The following is a 17121-nucleotide window of genomic DNA, read 5'->3' as shown; positions in this document are numbered from 1 at the left end:
CCTCTAAGGTGCCACAAGTACTCCTGTTCTTTTTGCGGATACAGACTAACACGGCTGCTACTGTAAACCTGAGTAATCACTGAACACCATAGCCCTTTCTTCCTGATGGCACATACACAAAAGACACTCATTTAGGGAGGAGTCCTTGAATATATTCTTGTTCTGTGTCCAGCCACTACCAGCATCTGGAATGGAAGAATCCATTCAATATCATCCTTGTATTCTCAGGGGACATCTCTGCTCCCACACGTTTTGACATACCCCTGTCATGCGTCTAACTAGCCTCATGTCAAACTAAAATCCCATAGTCCTGGGACTCCAAACATGGATTACTTGTCAATGTTGTCATATTCTCCAGCTATGCTTTCTAGGATCTTGTGTGTTTGACTATGCCCTTGTCATTCTTCAGCCCCCATTAAATGCAAGCATGGCACATTTCACTCCACTTAGGAGGACAGAGCACATCAGAGGTTTGGGCAACATTACTCCATAAATCAGAAGAAACAGGATCCCTCCAAAGAACTACAGCTTCAACTCCACCTAATCCAGACATCTGACATGCTTAGTCTCCCCACAATAGGTGTTCTGAAGTCAAGTGGCTATACAAGCACTTGTCACTAATCTAGTCCACAATGGAATGATACTGTAGAAAATTCAGTCAAGCTAGCATATTGCCAGTGACCTGACATCTAGGTAAGCAAGGGTAAGCAACAGAATGGCATTGCAGGGAATTTTCACAGTTTCTATACTACCCTGGTGGAATCAAATAGCAAAAGGATCTGAGCCCCCTCCCCAGCTCCCTTTATCCAGGTGTCTGCCTGACCTCGAGGACTCCTCTTCCTCTCTCCCATGGGGCAGAGTCCTCACAACCCCAGCAAGGCTGGACCAAGGATCCCTGGGGAGCTTAACCCACATTCTCATTGTGGGTCGCTCAGGTCATGGGCTACAGTGTCTGTACTAGTGTACTAGCTCCTCTCCAGCCCTGTCCCTGACCCAGTGATCACTACACCGAGTTTAAATCGCATACAGAATGTATTGAACAGCCATTGTAAAAACAGAAGGGAAAAACTGAAAAGGTTAAAGGATGAAGGAACCCTGCCCTGTGGGCACAGGGAACACCATAAACAACAGTGTCCGGGACTCAAGAAAATGTACAGCCTATTCCTCAAACATCCCAGGCCCTGGCTGTGCTGAAGTGATACCACAGGTAAGACCCCTGCTCTTGGTGGCGGCTGCACACCGTCAGGCTCTAGGTGGTGGAACCCTTCTCCCCTGTATCAGCCCATAGGTGCTGGAACCTGGAGCGCGCAGGCCCCCCCCGCGGCTTGAAGTGCTTTCCACTATACACAGGGTTTACAGTTTGGTTCAATGCTCTCAGCACCCCCACTATACAAATTGTTCCAGGACCCCTGTATCAGCCCTCCCATCGAGTTCACATCCCCACTTTCCAAGTCCAATCTTCAAGGCCCTCTTGTCTGGAGGAGTCTTCCCTCCATTGGGTCCTCTCTGCACGGGGTACCTGCCTCGTTCTCCCCAGCCAGTCACTGTACTTTGCTCCAGTTTACTTGCGGCACAATGGGCGTCTCTGCAATCCCAGCTCGGGTCCCATGGTTCTGCACTGTAACTCTGTCATGGCTCACCGTTGATGCAGCTGGTTTCCACTCCTCCAGCTCCGGGCTGCTGCTCTGGCCTGCTGCATTCTCCCCAGCTCTGTCTTACTCTGCTCTTGCAGCCCCAGCTCACATGGAGGACAGGCTCTGGGCTCTCAACTCCTTCATTTACTCCGGGGGGAAATATGCGCCACTGCACATGTGCAGAGTTCATGTCCCCCACAGATTTCTTTGCTTCCCCACAGAAAAATGACTTTCTGACAGGGAAGCTGCAAGAGCAGTCACACACCACTCCCTAGCAGTGCAGGTACAATGTTTCAGGCACCCAGAGCAGCCGGCAGAGAGGTTAAACACCGTGGGGCTGGGTATACCCCAGCCAATGGCTCCTACCCAGAGCTGGCATCAGCTGCTAGTCCCAGCTACGCTGGAGGCAGGAGAGGATGGGACTTAGCTGTGGGTGAGGGCGTCACTGTACAGGGAGCTGCTCCCCCACCCACCCAACTCCTGTGCATCCAGACACATCCCATACCCAGACACCCCTGCCAAGAACCGTACACCCAGAACCCCCCTAGCCCTCCATACCCAAACCCCACCCCACTGAACCTCAACTCCTGCACCCAGACCCCCTGACTCCAGACCCCCACCCCTGCACCCAGACCATGGCCCACTGAGCTCCTGGCACTCAAACCCCCACCCTGATGCTCCACCCCCTGCCCCCACCCTGAGCCCCAACAACCTTCACCTGGAAGCCCCTGCAGAGACCCATTGCCCCTGCCCCTGGAACCCCCGCAACGAGCCTCTGTGCATCCAGATCCCCCCACACCTAGACCCCCCATTGAGCTGCCTGCACCCAGAGTGTCTCTCCAGAATCCTCTCACCCTCACCTGGATCCCCCTGCCCCCACTTGGGTCCTGTCTGGTTGAGCCTGCCTGCCCCACACCTGGTGCACCTGGCACAGAGAGGCAGGACCCCAGGGTGTTGATGGGGCAGGCCCAGGCCTTGTGCTGTGTCAGGGTCAGGTGCAGCCTCACCGCTGAGTCCATGTCCTGGGGGTGGGGAGGCTGCAGGGTGATCTCCCACCTTCATGCAGCCAGTGGCCTCTGCTCTCCTCTGCCATGCTGGAACCTCTGCATTTATTTACTGACAATTAAAACTTGCAGAATTCTAAAATATTCTGCACAGAATTTTCAATAGTTTGGTGCAGAATGCCCTCAGGGGTACTCATGGGCCTGCACACCCTGTCAATCCAGTGACTTGGAGTGCTGGTCTCTCCCTATTGGCCCTGGGGACCTGTCAGTCAGCCCTTCCCTTTTCTCTTGGTATTGGGACATGGCCAACCAAAGAAGCCACTAAAATTTAGTAAGGGGCCAGCAGCCTCCTGAGACAAAGCATACATTGCAAGCCCTTCATGCCCAACTGGCCGTCCATAGGCTGGATCTGGATCGTGAGAGGATTCTATCTGGACCCAAGGGAGAACGCCGTTTTGTAGAGCAAAATGGTGCCCTCTGCATATCATGATCTCACATGCACCATACAGTGTGAGGTCACACCACATGGAGACAGCATTTTGAATTGCTTAAGGCATGCAAGTCAGTTGTTGCATGCCTTAGTAAAACTGTCACAGCACACCACTGCATATTGCTTTTGCATTTATGGAGTTTCCTCCATTAGATCTATTTCATTTTTTCTCCCAATTGTAATGTTCCCTTTGGTCACATTAAGCACAGATTTCATATTACAACCATATCATGTAAGCTGTACTGACAGCAGTACTATGGTCACACAACAGCTCTTCAACTCAAAGCAAAAATCACATTTCTGTTTGTTAGACTAAAACCTGAACTATGCAGTGCCTTTTTGAGTCTTGCAGTGTTGAACAAACAGGACACTAAACTGGTTTAAACTAACATAATTCCATTTATGTTTACAGTGTTGTTGTAGCTCTGTTGGTCCAGGATATTAGAGAGACAAGATGGGTGAGCTAGTATCTTCTATTGGACCAACTTCTGTCAGTGAAAGAAAAGCTTTCAAACTATCCAGAGCTCTTCAAGTTTGGGAAACATACTCAGAATATCACAGTTAAAAACAAGATGGAACAGATTGTTTGGCATAAGTACTTAACACATTGTAAGAGAGCCAGTTAACACCTATGCAGTCATATAACAAAAAAAGGGGATTGGGTTAGAGATTGTTGTAGTAAGCCATAAACCCATGGCCCCACAGTATGCCAACATTTTTATGGCACCATCAACCTCAGCCTGGTCCAGTGCACACAAGAGATCCACTTCCTGGACACTACAGTGCTAATAAACGATGGTCACATAAACACCACCCTATACCGAAAACCTACTGACCGCTATTCCTACCTACATGCCTCCAGCTTTCACCCTGACCAAACCACACGATCCATCGTCTACAGCCAAGCTCTGTGATACAACCGCATTTGCTCCAACCCCTCAGACAGAGACAAACACCTACAAGACCTCTATCAAGCATTCTTACAACTACAATACCCACCTGCGGAAGTGAAGAAACAGATTGATAGAGCCAGAAGAGTTCCCAGAAGTCACCTACTACAGCACAGGCCTAACAAAGAAAATAACAGAACGCCACTAGCCGTCACCTTCAGCCCCCAACTAAAACCCCTCCAACGCATTATTAAGGATCTACAACCTATCCTGAAGGATGACCCAACACTCTCACAAATCTTGGGAGACAGGCCAGTCCTTGCCTACAGACAGCCCCCCAACCTGAAGCAAATACTCACCAGCAACCACATACCACACAACAGAACCACTAACCCAGGAACCTATCCTTGCAACAAAGCCCGTTGCCAACTGTGCCCACATATCTATTCAGGGGACACCATCACAGGGCCTAATAACATCAGCCACACTATCAGAGGCTCGTTCACCTGCACATCCACCAATGTGATATATGCCATCATGTGCCAGCAATGCCCCTCTGCCATGTACATTGGTCAAACTGGACAGTCTCTACGTAAAAGAATAAATGGACACAAATCAGATGTCAAGAATTATAACATTCATAAACCAGTCGGAGAACACTTCAATCTCTCTGGTCACGCGATTACAGACATGAAAGTTGCTATATTACAACAAAAAAAACTTCAAATCCAGACTCCAGCGAGAAACTGTTGAACTGGAATTCATTTGCAAATTGGATACAATTAACTTAGGCTTGAATAGAGACTGGGAGTGGCTAAGTCATTATGCAAGGTAACCTATTTCCCCTGGTTCCGATGAAGTGAGCTGTAGCTCACGAAAGCTCATGCTCAAATAAATTGGTTAGTCTCTAAAGTGCCACAAGTACTCCTTTTCTTATTGTGAGGAGAGTGATCACTTTAGATAAGCTATTATCAGCAGGAGAGTGGGGTGGGAGGAGGTATTTTTTCATGCTTTGTGTGTATATAAAAAGATCTTCTACACTTTCCACAGTATGCATCCAATGAAGTGAGCTGTAGCTCACGAAAGCTTATGCTCAAATAAATTGGTTAGTCTCTAAGGTGCCACAAGTACTCCTTTTGTTTTCGTCTTTATTAAGACCATGATTTTTAGAGTCTAGCAAAGTTATGAATTTAAGCTCCAAGGCTCATCTTTTGAAGGTGTTGTGCAGGTTTCCTCTGAGGATGAGGACTGTGTGGTCAGATATGGAGTGATGTGTTTGTGAAAAGGATTCGCTCATGGGTGATATGGTGTTTTGGTCTTTTATCATTTTTCTGTGTGAGTTCATTCATCTCTGCTTTCATCCACATAGTGATTACTAGGGCACTGAGTGCACTGGATGAGGTACACCACATGTGATAGGCATGTTTAGGACCCATGGATCTTGAAAAGTGACCTTCATGGGACTACTCACTTATATAAGGACTGAGCCTTAGTTTGATTTACACTTCATAACGGTGTTTGCTAGCAGGAGTATGCACATTCTAGAGTGAAATTAATGCATCTAAAGAACAGTGAATATGGTATGCTAAGAAATATTCTACTGCCTGAACACTCAGGGAAATCTAGCCTTATTTGAAATGGTATTTGTATGTTCAGAATACCTGTAAAACAGATGTGTAAAAATTGTACCGTAATACTCCCTGTATTCACCATTTTCTCCTTCCAAGACTTCCTCCTAATCCCTCCCCCATTTTCTCTCCCCTCTATCTTCCCCTCTCTTTTTCCTTTGGTATCTCATCCTCTCTTTCTTCCTATTTACCCATTACACCTCCTTCAACAGCCAATCCCCCAAACCAAGAGACCCACACATTGCTCTAATAGCTAAGCTAAAAAAAAAAAAAATTACTTCCATGAGGTATGCAAACCCCCTTCCGTACCCTGCAACACCATAACCTTATTGAGCTGACCTTTGTTTCATTGCTTTATCCTGCCTATTGTCTGTCACCACTAGTCTATTCTTAGATTATAAAAACTCCTTTGGGGGAAGAGCCCATTATGTGCATTGTGAACTCTAAGACATCTAGTGCTGAATAAATGTTTAATGATGTTATGCTGAAAGGTGCTAATGGCTGCCATCAGGTGGGTTTTGTATTCAAAGACAATCATGGACCTCATTAAAACCAGTGGATATGCTCAAAAGAAGGAGCAATCAAGCCCCTTTATGGAGTGAAAACAGCTGCAGACAATGGGGCTACAGCCTCAGGCAATAGGCCACATGGCAGGTCACAGCTAAACTGTGTGGATTGAGGGGTTTCCCTGATTGCCAGTGCATGGGCGTGGGGTAAAACTATTGGTTACAGGCTGTGGTGGGTGCTAAAAACAGTAGGAAGCCAGCTGAAGGAGTTGTAAGTGTGACACTGAGAGGAAGCAAAGAGAGCTCATTGCAGTGGCAGATTTGGGGATTTTTGAGCAAGTAAATTGCCTGTTTCTACAATGACAGGTTTCAGAGTAACAGCCGTGTTAGTCTGTATTCGCAAAAAGAAAAGGAGGACTTGTGGCACCTTAGAGACTAACCAATTTATTAGAGCATAAGCTTTCGTGAGCTACATCTGAGGAAGTGAGCTGTAGCTCACGAAAGCTTATGCTCTAATAAATTGGTTAGTCTCTAAGGTGCCACAAGTCCTCCTTTTCTTTTTGTTTCTACAATGTAGATTATTTGAAAATAAAGATTATACAAAGAATACACCTGATTCATATCACTGATTTCTCATCCCTAATGGATTTCTCAGCCCTGCAAAGCCCCAGATCTTGGCTACCCGCTTAGGACAGTGGAGGAACAATAATAAATCATTATGATTTCCTGGCTTTCTTTCAACAATCAAACTGGTCATTGAAATAAGAGGATGAAGAGGCGATTTTACTGATTGACACCCACTAACTTTAGTGGGAAGAATTGTTCAATTAAAATCATAGACATTAAAGAGGGGAAAGATGTATTCACTTATCTAGCCTAGCCTACTGCCAGTAACAGTGACTGCCTATAAGATTTTCTCCAGTGTATTTAGAAGTTCAGTTTTAGGCAATAGCACTCTAAGCCACTTCCACTGGGAGATTATTCAACAGTTTAAGACACCAATGGAGATATGCTTATTTACAGCAGCTTAAAAAAGAAAAACCTAACCCACTAACCCAAATCAAACTTCATAAATGCAAGAGCAAGATGCTAGTTTGGTTGAATGTTATACAGTATCATTCCATTGTGGACTAGATTAGTGACAAGCTAATGTGTAGCCTTGCAAGAAACCAGAAGGAAGAAATTTCAGAACCCTACTTCCAGGTGCACAGATGCCTAAGCATTTTGCCTTTGCCTTGTTTTCATTTAGGAAGTTTTCCCACTATCCCCAGCCCAAGTTTATCTTTTCTTTAGAGATTAGCTCTTTTCACCTACAGTGGTTACACCTCCTTGAATACCTATTTGGGTTTACATCCTTACACAACTGCAGGCTATTATACTCTCTCAAGTTTCAGAGTAACATCCGTGTTAGTCTGTATTCGCAAAAAGAAAAGGAGTACTTGTGGCACCTTAGAGACTAACCAATTTATTTATAAATTTATTTATATTTATTTATAAATAAATTGGTTAGTCTCTAAGGTGCCACAAGTACTCCTTTTCTTTATACTCTCTCAAGTGAGAGTTTAACCAAGCTATTAAACTAAATATATATATATATATCTTTCCTCATAACCCAATCCTTCCAGCCACATGATTCTTCTCTGAACTCCTCGCAATCCTTCTAAACTCGGATATGCTGTGAATTTAACCCCCATAAGATATTTATCTTCTTAAGTCTAAGACATGAGTGAATTCTACTTTAATTTCGGTAATAAAAATAAGGAACAATGGAGCTGATCCTCATTATTTACACCAGCGTCACAGCAATGTAATTCTATTGACTTCTTAGGAGTAATCCTGATTCACTCTGGTAACTGAAAGGAAAAATCAGACAGTGTTTTTACAGAACCCATGGAAGGCATGAAAAGAAAGCAACCTAGTTCAAACACTCTGGTGATGAGCACAGTGTAAGAACCTATACAGAATAGAAAAAGCAATTTGACCTTACTCAATTTAGGCTCTTGTTTCCATTTTTCTTTTTCCTATCATAGCAAACAAATGCTAAGAACAACATTAATTAAAAGATTTCTTCAATTACAAATGTGCCAAATAAGCCACTTTGCGAATACTCAGGCATGAACTCTATTCTTCACGTGCAGCAAATAATGCTGTCCAATAAATAGCATTAAAATGGTAATGCTAGCAATCCAAGTCCTTAATTGGCTGAATATATTTGCGAGCCAATGAGGGTGCTTGTGTAATCAAGATGCTCCGTGTGTCTTAAAAGCAGAGCTTCTAACAGATGTCTTTAAAGGGGAGGGTGGGGGGAAGTGAATTTAAAAGGATTTTGCAAATAGGCTAATCTCAGTCTCTGTATGCATACATGCAAAAAGCAAGATATTCTCCCCCTACGGTGCTTTGAAGTCTTTTGACCAAGACAGCATGGACCACAGGTGGCAGCTTATCCAGATGCCCCTAAGCTGTGAAAAATTAATTCCTGACCAAATCTTTAGTGTAAACATTTTGCTCTTATAGGATTGGTAACAGTTGTTCAGTTTTGCATTAGGGTCCAGTGCTGCTCCCATGGAAGTCAATGAGATTTTTGACATTAAATTTAAATGGGATCAGGATCACGCTTGTCGTGTATGAATTAATTTCAGTTCAACATATGGGGCAAGCTAAGAGCAACTGAAAATTTGGTCTGTGATAAGTTTTGTATTTCTCCCTTGCCATCCCAACATGCACACATTTCACATCTGAAATTTTAGACATGTCTGACCTTTCTGGCAGAGAAAAGAGATTATTTGCAATATTGGATATGAGGTTTTGGGATAGGCATTGTGCGGGGAAGGGATTGTAATCTCTGTAACTTTAACCTATTGTCTTTCATTTAAGGTAAAAATGTTCAATGAATATAATCTTCAAAGAAAAAATTGCCAGTTTTGATTTATAGTGTGAAAATGAGCAGACCAAGCTTCATTCCTCCTGGCCCTCATAGCTTTACCCATGAAACCCATATGCCATCTGATTTGAAATATGCCGCTGAATTTCCTTTTTTTCATCATTTGTAAAAATCTAATCATTCAAGTGGCACAATCAAGACGTATGGGCCTATAATTTAGTTCACCTTTAATTTGTTTTAGAGGGTAAGTTAATTTTTATACATATAGCCTGTTTTATACACATTTGAACAAACTCCATATGTGCAAATGGATTTGGGAGCCTGGTACTGTACGCTGATATAGGATTTAAGTCTTTGGGTCAAATCCTTAGGTTGCTGAACAATTTCCTTAATATACACTTCACCTCCTGCTGAGTGTGCAGCTGAGCCAACTTCTCTTCAGGTTTCTGTCCCTCAGAATGAGTGGACAGAGCCTTATCAAAAGCAGGCATATGCAGTGTCCCCCAGAATCGCCATGGAAATGGAAACCCCACTAGTGACTATGTTATTGGGTGAGAATAGAGCCATCACTCCCTCTTTCTGCTCTTAAAAGTCCAGGTGTTTTGAAAATTTTGGATTTATGCATTTTGCTTGGTTATCCTGTGTATGCATAGAGGAACTTGCCATGATGATTCACTGAGGCCTGAATCAGCATTAATTAGTACCCCTTCATGGAAACATATTCTTGGGCCTGGTTGGGGGAGGCACAGAATGAGCAAATGGGCTCCTGCACAGTTCAGGAATCATAATCTGCCAAGCCAGACAGACTATCCTAGTTGCGGATTCCATACTAATAAATGGGAAGAACCTTCTGCAAGAACATGCAAACAACAGGACAATGTCCTGTCTGCCTGCAGCCAAGACATAAGATGTGACTCCAGGATCAGATGATCTTCTGAAGTCAGAGGGCAACAATCTGCTTGTGATGGTACATATCAGCACAAACGCTGCTTAGGGGGATCCCTCACAGACTATAGATGACTTCAGGGAATTTGGAAGGGTGCTGATATTGGAAGGGTGCTGAAGGAGGAAAAAAGTCCAAGTGATCTCTTATATCCTTCCTGTCCTGCAAGCAAAGGAAGAGGAAGGCAGAAGATTCTGGAAGCGAACCACTGGCTAGGTAAGTGGTGTAAAGAACAGGGTTTTGGTTTAGTGAAACATTGGTCCCACCATAAGTTGAGGGGGCTGTACTTTTGGACGGCCTCCCTCTCAGTAGAAGGGGAACCAATCTTCCCAGGGACAGGCTTGCTACAAATTTGCTAGACTACAAACTAAAAACAAAAGAGGAAGGTGAAAAGGGGTGTCAAGGCTGAATCCCCACTCTGTCACTCCGAGTGCAGAAGGTGGGGGCCCGCAAGGATTCTAAAAATCAATACTTGCCACGTCAGGCTTGTAATAAACTCCCAAGGTTACAGCTTTTCTGACCTTGGCTTGGTAAACGCTGCCACCACCCAAATGCAAAACCCCCTTGGACTCAGGAAGGAGCACTTGTGAATTCCTCCCTGTGGGGTAGGGTACCCTCAAGCCCTTTAACAGCCCTCCTCGCTCCCATCCAGGGAAGATCTGAGAAAGAAAACAAAGGAAATTAGCTGTTACCAGCTAATCAAAGAACATGCACAAACCTCTTAGGACACCAAAAATCCAATCCTGTTCTTTAAAAAGGTAAGATTTATTAAAAACAAAAAGAAAGGAAATACAGTTGGAACTTAGGCTAGATCTTAAAAGAAACCATTACAAAAATTAAGCATCAAGATAGCTTTCTTGAGGTTCAGCTTAAAGGTTACAAGCAAAACAAAAGAATCTGGGGTTAGCACAGAGGAGATCCAAAAGCCAAAATAAAAAAAAAACTAATCGCATCTATTTAAAAACGTGCCCTGTCCAATAATTTTTTCTAGGTATGGAAGATGACTTTTTATACTTAGTTCAAGTCTGTCACAGCATTCCTGCTTATACCATTGCTGCTCTGTCTCCTTCTCCGGAGAACAACAGACAAAGGGAAAGTTTCTTTCCCAATTTTAAAAAGTTCTATGTTCCCATTGGCTCTTTTGGTCAGGTGTCCACTTCCTTTTCTTTATCTGGGGGACTTTTAACCCTTTACAGGTAAAGCAAGCGGAGAACAGCTACAAAGAGGGATTTTACAGCTAACTGGCTGGCTGGGTGTCCATCAAAGGGAGTTACCCTCCCCCCACTTCTTTTATCACAAGGGGAACACATGAGAATTCATTTAGCACAAAATCAAGATGTCAAGAACAAAATTAATCTAGGCTCCAAGGAACATGGAGACAAGAAATACTTGTGAAGATCTGCATGACTGGAATGTTAAAATTAACGGTTATAACTTATTTAGCAAGATCAGTGTGGGTAAAAGGGGAGGGAGTAGGAGTAACAATATGTCAAAAATGGCATTACTTGTTTGAGTCTCTGACAACTCATGATCTTGAATGCTTATGGACAAGGGTCCTAACAGATAAAGCACAAGATGAGGTGGTACTTGGTGTCTGCTACAGACCACCAAAGCACACTAGAGAACAGGATGACCAGCTCCTTACATACCTATCTATACTGTATTGGGGGGGAAAGCTATTATCCTGCGGTAACTCAAGCTGAATGACATATGCAGGTCTCATTCTCAGAATTCCTAAAAATTAGAGATGACTATTTCCTAACTTAAAAATTGTTGCAACAAACACGGGAATTCCATTTTAGACCTCATCTTGACACAAAGAGGAAATGATCACAGAACTAAAAATTAGTGGCATCTTAAGGACAAATGATCGCATTTGTTAAGTTCAAACAAGAAAGTCCAAATCAGAACTATATACACTTATGTGCTTTAAAAGGACCCATTTCACAAAACTGAAAACAATTTGAGCCAAATCTGCTGGGAGAAAATTTAAACAGAATTTTACTAGATGCCACAGTTGAGAAAGAAGCTCTACACTGCTTAAGAAAACCAACCTAGTTTACAGAAAGCAGTTATAAACAAAATAAAATTTGTAACAAATGGAAAAAGGGGGAAGTTGCTAGTAATGAATATAAATTAGAAGCGAGAATTATTTTTAAAAAAGAGCAAAGCAAAAGGACACAAGAGAAATCTATGGCCAGCAGAGTTAATTTCTCTTAGGTATGTTAGGAACAAAAGCAATCGTAACAATTGGATTGTCCATTATTACATGGAAATTATAGAATTGTCAAATAATAATGCAGAAAAAGCAGAAGTGTACAATAAATATTTCTGTTCTGTATTTGGGAGAAGACAGATGTATTTATATCATATGCTGATGAAATACTTCCTAGTTGATGTAATATACTTAGACTTTTGTAAGACATTTGACTTGATATCACATGACATTTTGATTCAGAAACTGGAACGCCAGAAAGTCAACATGGCATGGCGCACATTGCAGGGCTTGAAAATCAGCTAACTATTAAGTCTCAAAATGTAATGTTAAAGGGGAATCATCACTGGGCAGGATGAGTTTCCAGTGGGACCCAAAAGGATTGGTTCTTGGCCCTATTCTATTTAACTTTTTTTCCCCGATGACCTGGAAGAAACAAAAATTGTTACTGAAAAATTTTTGTGGAGGAGTCAAAGATTGGGGGGGAATGGTAAATAATGAAGAGGATATATCACTATTTCAATGTGATATGGATAAACTGGAAACTGGATACAAGCAAACAAGTGCAAAGTCACACATCTAGAAACAAAGATATGGACCAAACCTACATGAAGGAGGACTCTACCAGGGAAGCATTGATCCCGGCTTTAGTGTAGATGTAGCCTCAGAGAACATACCAAATACTGCAAAGAACTGTCTACTCCAGTAGGGGAGAACTTACCTGACCACTGAAGCAACAACAGTCTCGGTTTCCAGGCTCTCTTCACAGGGGCTGTTGAATCACCCTTCACTGCCTCAAAAGGCCACTTACTTCTCTCCAAGAGCTCCAGGAGCACTCTCTCATTCCTCTTGGTTTCAATTTTGAGAAATCCATAGGGAAGGGCATCACTACCCAGGGATTTATGGGAGTTCCCTTCCAAGGAAGCATGGGAGCTTGCTGACTTCTGCCACACTTTTGGCGTCACCCAGAAGTCATTTTAAAATCTCCCAGAAACCACTGTTTCACAGAGCTTCCCCAAGAATTGCAATGGATAAATACACAGAGGACAGTGCAACTACATGAGGCAAAGCAGAACACCAGTATGGATGTGAGGCAAAACTGCAACCCAAATGGCATGAGTAGCATGGACACTGCATACAGCCAGTACCTGCACCAGAGAAAATCCACCAGTTCAATTACCAGTGATTCAATTTTCTAGTGTAGACACAGCCTCTGATACCACTAAAACTATTCTGTCCTTATCAGCTACATGCTCGAGTAAAGAAGAATGGAGTGCAGGGGATGGGAGACAAATGGTCTGTGACAGAATTACAGACATGAAACAGAATGCCGAGTGTGAAATCAGATTTTCCCAGATTGCTGCTGAGAGAGACACACCGAGAGATCCTTTCCTTGGGTGATTTATACCCCAATTTGGCCTGATAATGCCTGCATTTGTGTCTATACTGTTAGCTTCCTGAAGGAAAACAAAAAATTAGAAACAATCCTTTGAAAACTCAGGGAGACAGCAGTCTCTGTTTTTCACCTAGCAAGCGTAACATTTATGACATAATCTTAAGGAATAATTACTTCAAATGATAGTGCTGTCTGGAGCCACAGTTGCTGCTGAAAATATATCTCACTGTGCATTTATTAAAGGACAGTGCACCTAATTTCCAAAGATCCGATTGTCCCCTTTTTCAATTCCTGCATTTTACATCCAACTTGGAGTTTTCTTTTTGCAACAGAACTCACATTGTACAACCACAATTGTGCTAGAGCGGTTTTCCACAAAACAAATACCTTTTTGATTATTAACTGCTTCAGCAGTATGTCAAAACCAAAACCAACTCATCAGAAACAAGCTTTAAGCTGTTTACAGTAATTGACAGTCTTTATACACACACCCACCCACCCCACCCTCAAGCAGTTGGAAACTTTGAAGAGGGTCACTCATATATTTACTGATTATCAGCATTCCTCAGCTTTGTGGGGTCCAACAGAAATTACAATACAATTACAATAAGCCACAATAATTCTCATTTTCAAAACAGTAGTAGAAAATATTAATTGCTTGTATTTGGAGTAAATAAATGTAAACTAATAAATTTACAAATTCAATTACCATGAACTATCTGATTAAATTTTATTCAATTACTATGGATTACTCTTTAGGCATCATAATGAAATTAATAGAACACACTGGTAATCAATGGTAGCTGATTAATTGATTCATCAGCAGCACTTATGAAGAGTCTTTAACCTCCAGACACTGTTATTTATTACCTTACAGTGTAAATCCAAACAGGCACCAGGCAAACAGAAATAGAACATATCTGGGAATGGAGTGAAGATATCTGGAAGTTATCCAAAGTTCAGTGTGGGGCAATATGGGATCTCTCACCCTTGAAGAGTAAGTATCATGTTGCTCATTAATATATCAAGGTCTCTTCATAGGTGAAAAACAAATCCTTCATGGGTGAGCTGCTTTTATTTATTCCACAAGGATTTATTAAACAAAGTAAATGGTATTGCATTATGTCTGCTTGGCCCCTGTCAGGACCTAAGAGAAATATTCAGTGTTTACATATTTTCATTTGTGCACTGACTTTTTAGGAGCCTTCACACTAAGTAGCAACCTCTGCAGTTGTTGGGGCTACTGCCCAGAACCAAACACTTCTCTTCCAAGCAATAGCTTCCCTAGCAAAAAGGCACTTACGCCTGACATTAAAGCAGAATGAACGCAGGGCTAGTTTTTATACAGCACCCCATCAGCGTAATATCCAAGTATCTTCCGGGGAATAATATCACCACCTAGCTCTTTATATAGTGCTTTTTACCCATAGATCTCAAAGCACTTTACAAGGATAATCATAATCATTATATCCCCCCTTTACAGATATGGACACTGTCATAAATATAAAGGGAAGGGTAAACCCCTTTAAAATCCCTCCTGGCCAGAGGAAAAATCCTCTCACCTGTAAAGGGTTAAGAAGCTAAAGGTAACCTCGCTGGCAACTGACCAAAATGACCAATGAGAAGACAAGATACTTTCAAAAGCTGGGAGGAGGGAGAGAAACAAAGGGTCTGTGTGTCTGTTGGTATGCTGCTTTTGCCGGGGATAGAACAGGAATGGAGTCTTAGAACTTTTAGTAAGTAATCTAGCTAGGTATGTGTTAGATTATGATTTCTTTAAATGGCTGAGAAAAGAACTGTGCTGAATATAATGACTATTTCTGTCTGTGTCTTTTTTGTAACTTAAGGTTTTGCTTAGAGGGATTCTCTATGTTTTGAATCTAATTACCCTGTAAGGTATCTACCATCCTGATTTTACAGAGGTGATTCCTTTACCTCTATTTACTTCTATTTCTATTAAAAGTCTTCTTGTAAGAAAACTGAATGCTTTTTCATTGTTCTCAGATCCAAGGGTTTGGGTCTGTGGTCACCTATGCAAATTGGTGAGGATTTTTACCAAACCTTTCCCAGGAAGTGGGGTGCAAGGGTTGGGAGGATTTTTGGGGGAAAGATGCGTCCAAACTATGTTTCCCAGTAAACCCAGTTAGAGTTTGGTGGTGGCAGTGGATATTCCAAGGACAAAGGATAAAATTAATTTGTACCTTGGGGAAGTTTTAACCTAAGCTGGTAAAAGTAAGCTTAGGAGGTTTTCATGCAGGTCCCCACATCTGTACCCTAGAGTTCAGAGTGGGGGAGGAACCTTGACAGACACAGAATTGGGGAGATGTAGTGACTTGCCCAGGGTCACCCAGCAGGCTGGTGACAGAGCTGGGACTAGAGTCCCAGGATAGTGCTCTGTCTCTGAAGAGCCCTGTACAGCATCCTCCATCCCCCTTAGCAGGAACACTGGCAAGAACCCAGAGGTACAATAGAAGGTCACCTGCCTGGTTTCTTACCAGCTTGCCCACCCACATCCTGGGCTACCCAGGCTTCCAGGATCCACAGGTCAGGGCAGCCCTGGCAAACAGACTGCCTGTGAGTTGGGGATCCCAGGCCCAGAGCTGGTGCTAGGCATAAGCAGACTAAGCAATTGCTTAGGGCCCCAAGCAGCTCCAGAGGGACCCCTACTTGCTTTTTATTATGTGTTGTGGGGGAATCCCACAAATACTCCTGCTTAATGTGCTAGCACCACCTCTTCCGAGGGCTTCCAGCCCCTGCAGCCTGAGACCGCCAGCCAGGCAGACTGTGAAAGAGAGAGCCCCGGCCCTGGGACAGAGGATTTTGAAAATGTTGGTTTCTGATCTGAATTGGAACAAAACCAAATTTCAAAGAATCAAAATCCTCCACCAGAATTACCCTTCTCCACACAAGTCTAGTGAAGACGCTAGCCAAATCTGGCTGGTACATGTGCAAGGAAAGAACAGAACTCAAGAGGCAGCAACCCGCCTTCCCGCACATCTGAGATTGCTCTTCTGCAATCGGGTCAGTGCATTTGGAGCAGCAGGGGTTGAGTGGAGGAAGAGTGAGATGGAGTACAGCATCAATTCCCAGCAAACTCATAGAGCTTCCAAAGGAAATTTCCACTTTAGTAAGCTAATACTGTAATTTTAAGTATTAAATCCTGCCCTGTACTTTGTACTGCCTCAGAGCAATGCCTAGGAGGAGACGACACCAGTGCTGTGGAGAAGGGAGCAATGTAGAGGGATTTGACCTTATAGTGTATTTCAGAGTCCCTTCCATTGCTTTATCGTCCAGGCCAGATCTTACAAAGACCTGTGCAGTATCACTATGAGACACATGGTGGCTGAGGTAATATCTTTTCCTGGACCAAGAGACATGCTTTCAAGCGACACAGAGCTCTTCATCAGGTCATCGCTATGATTAACAAAGCTTGTGCTACAATCTGGGAGAAAGACAGCCAAAGGCAACCACCAGCAGCCTCCGTAAACATCCTCTTAGTATGCATTGCATCAAAGCCCTGTCTCTCCTCTACTG

Source organism: Lepidochelys olivacea (genome assembly GCF_965140295.1).
Source record: "Lepidochelys olivacea isolate rLepOli2 genome assembly, chromosome: 5".
In the NCBI taxonomy this organism is placed as follows: domain Eukaryota; kingdom Metazoa; phylum Chordata; order Testudines; family Cheloniidae; genus Lepidochelys; species Lepidochelys olivacea.
Note: the sequence above shows the minus strand (reverse complement) of the source record.